This window comes from Hermetia illucens, chromosome 1 (assembly GCF_905115235.1).
Source record: "Hermetia illucens chromosome 1, iHerIll2.2.curated.20191125, whole genome shotgun sequence".
Taxonomy (NCBI): Eukaryota; Metazoa; Arthropoda; class Insecta; order Diptera; family Stratiomyidae; genus Hermetia; species Hermetia illucens.
The window spans coordinates 122,986,484-122,994,937 of NC_051849.1; the positions used below are offsets into that span (position 1 = coordinate 122,986,484).

At 37.4% G+C, this 8,454-nt stretch overlaps 2 long non-coding RNA genes across 3 annotated transcripts; one reads left to right on the forward strand and one right to left on the reverse strand.

Moving 5' to 3' along the window:
- Positions 1-998: 998 nt before the first annotated feature.
- Positions 999-7,186, reverse strand: LOC119646368. Of its 2 annotated transcripts, XR_005248731.1 has the most exons (4): positions 7,091-7,186; positions 1,569-1,682; positions 1,385-1,512; positions 999-1,326 (listed from the first exon to the last, which is right to left on the reverse strand). It is a non-coding gene; the product is annotated as an uncharacterized LOC119646368 (long non-coding RNA). The 2 variants fall into 2 exon arrangements; XR_005248730.1 differs by having other exon boundaries at positions 999-1,512.
- Positions 6,050-8,167, forward strand: LOC119646367. Its single transcript, XR_005248729.1, has 3 exons — positions 6,050-6,938; positions 6,990-7,589; positions 7,740-8,167. It is a non-coding gene; the product is annotated as an uncharacterized LOC119646367 (long non-coding RNA).
- Positions 8,168-8,454: the final 287 nt, after the last annotated feature.

An 8,454-nucleotide genomic window follows, 5' to 3' on the forward strand; every position in this document is an offset into this window, starting at 1 on the left:
TTCACGGCTTCGTACTTATTTGTTGCCGGAGGATTGCGTGCTATCGAGATCACATGCGGAAGGATTTCCGGCTCGGCAAATTGTATCACGTACTTAAATCTTGTTTCGTCCGACGTGATGTGATTAGTGTGGAACGCAGCCTCTTCCTGCTCAAACCAAAATGCCGGGTCGGGTCGATAAAATGACGGAAATTTTTGTATGCGTGCCGCTTCCACGAATACGCCTGCTGGTCGATTAGCTATCGGCGGCAGGAAATCACTCTGAAGGGATGTTTTCGGCGTCTATGGCGATTTGGATTCAGTGGCCATTTTGAAACTCGCGCTTGGTGTCGATTAAACGTATGTAAATTTAAGATCACTGCACTTTTTATTTTAACTCTAGTCGTCGGGGTCACCAATGCAGAAACATGAAAAAAGTACGTTTTTAGGTTCTACCTATTTATTCAAATTCGAGAAAAACAATCAAGTTACAAACACCGAGAAGGTCGAGAGAAAGAGTGTCTAAAAGAGTCGGATGGCGTCGAATTTATATCCTTGCCGATCCATATAGTGACGTTACTTTGTTGAGCATATCAGCTGTTGAAAGGCGTTGCCATGTTGGTGCTGTCATGTCATTACCATGTCGCTACAACCTTGGCCCATTACCATTACTTATGCATTTTTTCTGCACTTAACAAGAAATTTTATTGCCACTCTCTGCTTCGTTTTAAAAGTCGTGACAACAGGTCTTAACACGCTAAATTCCACCACTGGTTTGAACACCTCGCGTTCGCGTCAACGCAATGAAACTTCTGCACTCGGTCGAGAAGACGTACTTCAGCCGTAATCCGACAGATCGCGCAACCTGCAAGTTTTTGAAAAACGTAGTCTCGGAATTGTTTAAACCCAATGGTAAGAACTTACTTCATGATGGGAACGTTTTCGCTGAAAGCATATGTATGTACATTATACATACATATATTTTATGGTTCAGGTGACCTATGATTTAGACAAAAGAACCTGTTTTTTAGAACTATGTTAAACACTTGTGAATGATATTCCCATGTAATCTTTTTAATTCCTAACATAAGAAAAATAAAATAGAAAAACATTGAAATTAAATTCCTTGATGTACATAAATTTATAACATAAGTAAATTCTTCCATATTAATACAAATAAGTAATAACGTAATAGAAGATAATATTAAATTCAAGGCGCAATGCTTGTAGTACTGTTCTGCATAAGTTTCTTCTTTTACACGCATTCAGTTTTATAGTCTATTTTTGACAGCCCGAAATGCTTCTCTTATGTTGTCAACATATTCTCTTTCGTCCTTGTGCAGGACTCCTACAAATTTGACAATAACATTTAAAAAAAAAAATACACATTTTATAAATAATATTACTAAGTAATGCGGAATTAATATTTTTGAGATCCTTAAAGGACTGTTTCCTCTCTTCCATCATAATTAAATTAAGTTATAGGTTGTTTTTTCAAAGTTCCTCGTGACACTATTTTGTTCACTGTTGCTATCTATGTATAAAAAGACATGTTATTAATGTATAAACATATTAACTATTTTTGCTAACAATTCCATTTTCGTTTTCTTGTTAGTCTTTATCCAGTTGTTGCAACGATTCTTTATTTTTAATAAGAAATACAGAAATCGTTGTATCCGCCATAGTATTTTTGGTTACTGTTTCCTTAAATAAAGAAGAATTTTCGGTTATTAAATTAATTAATTACTCTCGTTGCTTTCTTATCTCTTCTTTTTGGGTCTTAATACTATTAATTCGTTCCTTCGAATCTGTTAGTTCTTTTATTACATTAGCAATGAAAAATATTTCTAAAAACAAGTGTTAAGTTAAACTCTGTAGGGATTAAGAATCTCTTTAAATGTATAGCTGGTACATTTTCTATCCCTAATGTCGCAATACATTTTCTTAAAAGGCTTTTATTAAGGTTGCGCCTTGGCAGGACATTTTCAAAACGATTTCGGAACTCGAAAAGTTGTTTCCCGATAACGTATCCTTCTTCGCAATCTAGGAAGCTTGTTATCTTTATGGGAACAAACGGGTTTACGCCAATAACTCTATCCTCAATCACTGTCCAATTTTCCACTAGAATTTTCATCTCATCAATGAAATCATGTAGATAATTATCTACATCAACTGGCTTTTTGTCTCCCAAATACGCGCCGATGAAAAATGTTTCAACATTTTCTATGTTAACAATTTTACATAATATAGGCCACCATGATTTAGTGGAACTTTTAAAAAGCGAAAGGTCGTTCCAATATCAATAAGAACCGTGCCATAATTTCTCAACGGGTTGTGTCGGATCCGTGGAATCGAATTTTTTTTGGCATCAGTTGTATCTAGATATAGTGTAGAGTATTATAGAAATTATAAACACGTAATATCTTTCATGCTCGATTTATGTCGATCACCGTAATAAATCCCGTATTTATCGGTCCGAATGACATTTGAATGACTTCGCTAAAAGCACAAGAATTGTGTGTTTGTTTCTTGAAGAAACCCAAGGTCAGTTAAGATTTTACGGCTATAAGTTACATTCTACTTTTTAAATGCGTTTTTCTCGAAACTGCAAATTTCAATAGAAAATCTGCCGCCACCATAGCCCGAAATCTATTCAACGAAATTCTTTGAAATTTTCACAACTTATTCAGAACATTTCTACCGTCCGCAAACTAGGATAATTGCGATTCATTCAGTAGTTTTTTTATTCATTAAAGAAACCTTGAGAATTCATTCAGTAGTTTTTTTATTTATTAATGAAGCCTTGAAAAGACACAAAATTCGCAAAAACAAAATTTAAAAAGACACTAAAAATTTAGCTTTCAGTATTTTTTAATAATCCTAGTTCGCGGACTGTGGTTAAGTCCGCACGTTAAAATGACGTTTTCTTTTTTTTTTCTTTAAGGTGATCACAACGCCCTCTAGCGTGGCAGCAGAAAAACACTTTTTTGGAGATGGATGTATAAATTGCTCTGTATTTCAATGCTATCAGGCTGAAAAATACGTTACATCCAGTTCTTCACAAAAAATTTATAAAAAAAAGCAAAAGAAACGGACTTCACTCGGGATAACCCCCTTAGATGAGAATTTTTTAACTTGTTTTTCTATTCTAAGGTGATAATATTCACTTGGAATGGCAATTCTTATAACTATATTGTTTCATCTTTCTTCTAAATGAAGCGTTTTCAAAAGCTTTTCGCAACATTTCTTTGTTGGTTTTCATTCTCGGCACCATTCGGCCAATTTCTCACTTAAACTCCTTTCATGGTTTGCGCAATCTATTGCCAAATTGGTAATTTAGTTTTCGGCGCGGTTTCCATAAATTGTTTGGTTGCGGTTAACATGAACTTCACTTTCTCTATCACTTCGAACAGCGAAAGGTAACACAATTTCTAGTTCACTATTTAAACTTCGATTTAATAGTTCCCACATCATTTATTTTTCTTTTTTCTATTAAATGACGCAAATGCTTTCTACTTATTCCTCCCTTTTTCATCTTTCAAAATATACTATTATAAATATAAATAATAGCATCGTTAAAAACTTAAATATTAGAACTTATCGTTTCATTTTTATTGTTTTCTAGATACTTTCACTTCGCTTTTTTCTGGATCACTTCACATGCACTCACTTTGAATTACAAACTTCAGCTGGACTCAGCTTCGTTTGCTTCGCTGAGTATCTCAAAATGCTGCAGGTTACGACATTTTACAACTGAAAACAAGGGGTCCTTACAAAAGTAATAACTAGTACACGATTGGGTAACGTGTAATATTAATCCTGACCGAACCAATTGACACCACATCGTCCATATATTACCGGAAGTAATATTGAAGTAAGACTATTTATTCGATTTGCATATTACTTTTGGCAAGATCTTACAATTTCAAATGTTTCATTTGAAGAATTAACAAACTACTGCAGCAGCGCTGACATATTTTCTACTGGGTCAATTTACGTGTGCACATACATAGATAGCATGTGTAGGACAGGTCCCGCGACAGGCCAACCACAAAAACATTAAACGTCGTTAAAACCAAAAATAATCGCCTTTAACAATGCTAGGGTGTTCACCTCAGACGACGCGCGCTCCAGTCCATTCGATAAATGGGCAATGGGCGTCAGCATGAAAGTAAATTAGTCCAAGTAACACAAATACGCGTCTGCACACTCGCAAGACCGAGGAACTCGCAAGAGCCCTTGGAAAAAGACGCATATCAATACGCTCTCCGAGAAACCTGATGGTATGTCCGAACAAACAAACTTATTCTACTAATACCGAGTACGTATTTCGGCAGCCACTTGCTGCCTTCTTCAGCGGAATAATCCCAACAATTACCTAAATCTAAATCTCTACTATTTTCATTTAATTATCTTAATTATATTAGAATTACATATATCTTAATTCTTTATTAACATGTCCTCTTTGTGGTATCAGCTTGACTCAAGCCCAACAAATTGGACCCTTAGGAGAGTTTTTTCATTGGAACAGAGATTTCATTCCCCAAAGGAGCTAAAATGCCAAACGGCCGTATAAGGCAGGGGAATGAATCAGAAAAACTTAACGCGGGCTGTTTGGACGGGGAAGGATTAGCTCTGAGCTGATTCGGCCATCCACATGACGAATGGCCCCCGTCATCCTTTCTTCTTCATATCAATATTTTTTTTCAACTCGACAAATCCACTAGGAACTATCACCTAAGCAGATACATTCTTCTATAAAATATACTGCTTTTACTTTCTAAAACACATTCTAGCGCCTATTAGAAATAAATAATTGGAATCATTGGTATATTTTTTTTTTCGGTTTTGTTTCTCCGGTCTCCCAATTTAAATATAAACCAATGGCTTTTTTTATTTGCAGTGCACTCTCTAGGAGTTTGAATCTCAGTTAAATAATATGAAGTAAAGACTTCCACATGATATTCTCTCCTTTTCATAGAAACTTCAAAGTGCTAGAAAAAGATACTCACAGCAAGAAAGCTATATCAATCTTTTATCCTTCGCCTTTATTCACCGGGCTCCGCGAGCACTGCGTCCACTTGCGATCTTGCTTGTGTTCGTGTGTGGAGCGTTCGCTTCAATCCGTGATCACTGTCGGCTATTCAAAACAAAGTGTTTCTTCGTCAGATTGTACACAAGTAATGGACAAACCAACCAAACTAGACAAGATCAAGTGCCCAACCGACGAGAAATACAATGATGTTGACTGCTCGGTGAAGGCAACCTTCACGGCCGCGAACCGCGACTTCAGCTGGCGAAAGGTAAGCGCGACTTGGCAGAAGTGGTCTTGGATTCCCAACAAACTTTAATTGCAAATCGCACGAGCCCTACCCTGAATGGCAACGGCAAGTCTGGCGGTTGCCACAAAAAGGACCTATCCGCGTGGTTTCTATACCTTGCTACGCGACTGCGATCACTGTTTAGCAGTCAATAAGAACGGTACTTTGCTTACAGATAGGCGACCCGGTACGGATATATGGAGAGAATATTTCGAGCAGATTTCTACGGAAATCCTCCTCCACTTCCACAAGCACACTCAGATTGAATCTGAATAAAACAGAATTTTGGACGACCGATCCTAATGACCCTATCACTGTCAAGGGAAGTGACCTACCCAGCACTAGCCAATTTCAATATCTCAATGTGATCAATCACTTATGAACTTCGTTATGAATATCAAATCGCTTCGATGAAGTGGCGTTCTTTGTGGCGTTAATAATAATCGTTGGCAGTGCAACCCCATATTGGATCAGGACCGTGAAGTTTATTAGAGCACCTCATTCAGTACACTCTAGCAGGCAATGTGGTCATCATTGCGCTCGCCTGATATCCTGATTTGACTCAGGTACTCATTCACAGCCCAGTCAACTGATATACAACATCGAGTCACAATAACGTGAGTTATTGTGAGGGTCCTTATTTCCTTGATTTGAACAGCGAGCGCTCTAAACACTTGAGTCATCCGGACACAGAAAATGACGTTAATAAAATTTTATTATAGTAAAAGAGAGGTTTATACGCTGGTAAAATCACTACAAGATGGAATACTGAATATGCTAGCTGGATCTACCCTACCAAACATAAACATTGAAGTTCCAAGCGTTATTGCTGGAGATGAAGCATTTTCCCTGTCGAGTGCACCGAAAGCAGTCATTTTCACGTGCCGGTCTAGTGTGAATCAGTTCATCCAAATTCCAAATTTTCTTCAGTTTGCCGTGTGGATCACGTGCCGGCCACAGCACTGTCAGATTACAGCTGAGTGTGAATAGGCCTTAATAATCCAACAGTTGTCATTGCTGTGCGCGTTTAGGCGTTTGAATAGACCACGTTACAACCGCGATGAATGCTGGTCCGTTTATTTTAGAGCTTTTTTATTTACATTTTTTTAAATGGAACGAGTTTAATAGCGTTGCGGCCGTTTAACTGTCATGACATGTTCACAATGGAAGTTTCGAATTCCCTAAAGTTGCAATCAATTCTATCATTTCCTCTCCAAGAGGCCGAGGCTCTACATAGCGCCGAATTTCTACTCAATACTTTTTTCCACTGACACGCCTATTAGCAACGATGTGTTGTGACATCACCATGCCAACCGTAGCTAAACACCATTGTCAAACGGAACGGCAATTAGGCTTAGCGAGATTTGAAAGCGGTTAAGTGTATACAACTAGTGGAAATTGTAACCGAACGCATCCAACAGTCTAGTTTTGTATGACCCTAAAATTGAAGTGATTTCAGATTGTTTATGAATTAGCTTTTTAGTCCGAATTATTAATAAGTTATTATTGGAAGTTTTTCCAACTAGCAGATCGAGTTGAATGGCTGCTACTGAAGACTGTAAGTGTTTAGTATAAAAGTTTGAAATAGCTTTAATAAGGAAGACATTGGTTTGACGTTTCATTACACTTTTCACCGAAGGTATCTTGTGTGCTTAATCAGGTAAAGGCATTTTTAAAACTGATTAACTAGTCTACAGGGTTTTTAGCATGAGGCAAGGCTTGCTCGAACAATTTCATCTATAAGCTTTACTCGCTGCGATTTCAGCGTACGTATGTTTGCAATGTACATACGTTTTTGTATTCCACGTACACTTTGGTCTATCGGCGCATTGTCCGCTGCGACTATAACTTTTTTGATGCTTTCTATCTCACCGGAACATAATTCTCCAAACTTCCACCAGCAGGTAGAATCTAAAACCACTTTTCGCGTAAAGGATATTCTGAATTTAAAATACGGGTTGTTTAAAAAGTACTAAATGATTTTGGAATACGGATTGCTTATAAAGTACTAAGTCCCTTATTACTAATAGCTATTAAGACTGCTAATGATATTTCTCTTATGAACTAACAAAATTCGGTTATATTTTCAGTTGGTGGAATTTGTAAATACATATGCACATTTCATATGTTCACTAGTTTTTTTTTGACATATAAACTGCTTGCCCTTTGACGTTCACAACGCTCGCGATTCTGGCGAAGCGTCCCGTTTCACGTTTGCGTCTAACCGCGAGCGTTATCCGTAAACGTCAGTTTTCGATTGCACTTCGCTCGCGACGACCCATGTCTCCTGGTAGGTCATTACTTAAAAAAAATCGAGACTAAATGTCAAACCAAGAATTAATTCTTTTCGATACTCAAAAGGACGAGATTATTGAGATAGTCGTAACATTATATGATATACAGAGTAGATATTCCCTAAATAATTTTTCTTTTTCTTCAGCCTTTGTCCCGTTCACAAGCGGGGTCGCCATTTGGCTCTATCGAATGCCTGATCTGGGTGCAATCTCGAGGCTTTCAAATCCCCATCTAGCGTATGAAGCCACCGTTATATTCCCTAAATAATTACCTCCTCAAAATGCCGTTCTGGCAGTTAAACGCTGGCATAGCTATCAAACTCGTTCAGTTTGGAAGTGAACATAATACGCTCTTTACCAAACGGAACTACGTTCACCGCGTTCGTCGTCCATCCACTTCATGGGGTTCACGAACGTCATACGGTCCGGAGCTATAGTTAGTCAGTCTTTGCTAGAAGGCAAATGGACAGTCGATACATTTTTCTTTCTAATTTAATTTTATAAATATTTTTGTTTTCCTCATTATTTTAAAACAAAAATGTCATAAAACCTAAATGCCCACACAGTACGTGTATTTCTGCAAGTTTGATTTCGAACGATAATCACCTCGGTAGAAGAGAATTATATGACGATGGACTTATTAGTGGTAGATAATAAATGAAGAATGCTAATTGCTAGGAAAACAGTGTAATTATCGGTGTGGATCGCTTTTCTAGTACAATTAGCTCCGGGGAAAATTGAAATAGGCTAGAATCGATGTATGATCCTACCAAGGATCATGCTCTGGTGGAAATCGCATAGCACAAATTTATAATAGGTCAAAGTTGTCACTTTGCAAATTCAAGACTGAGTGTCAATATC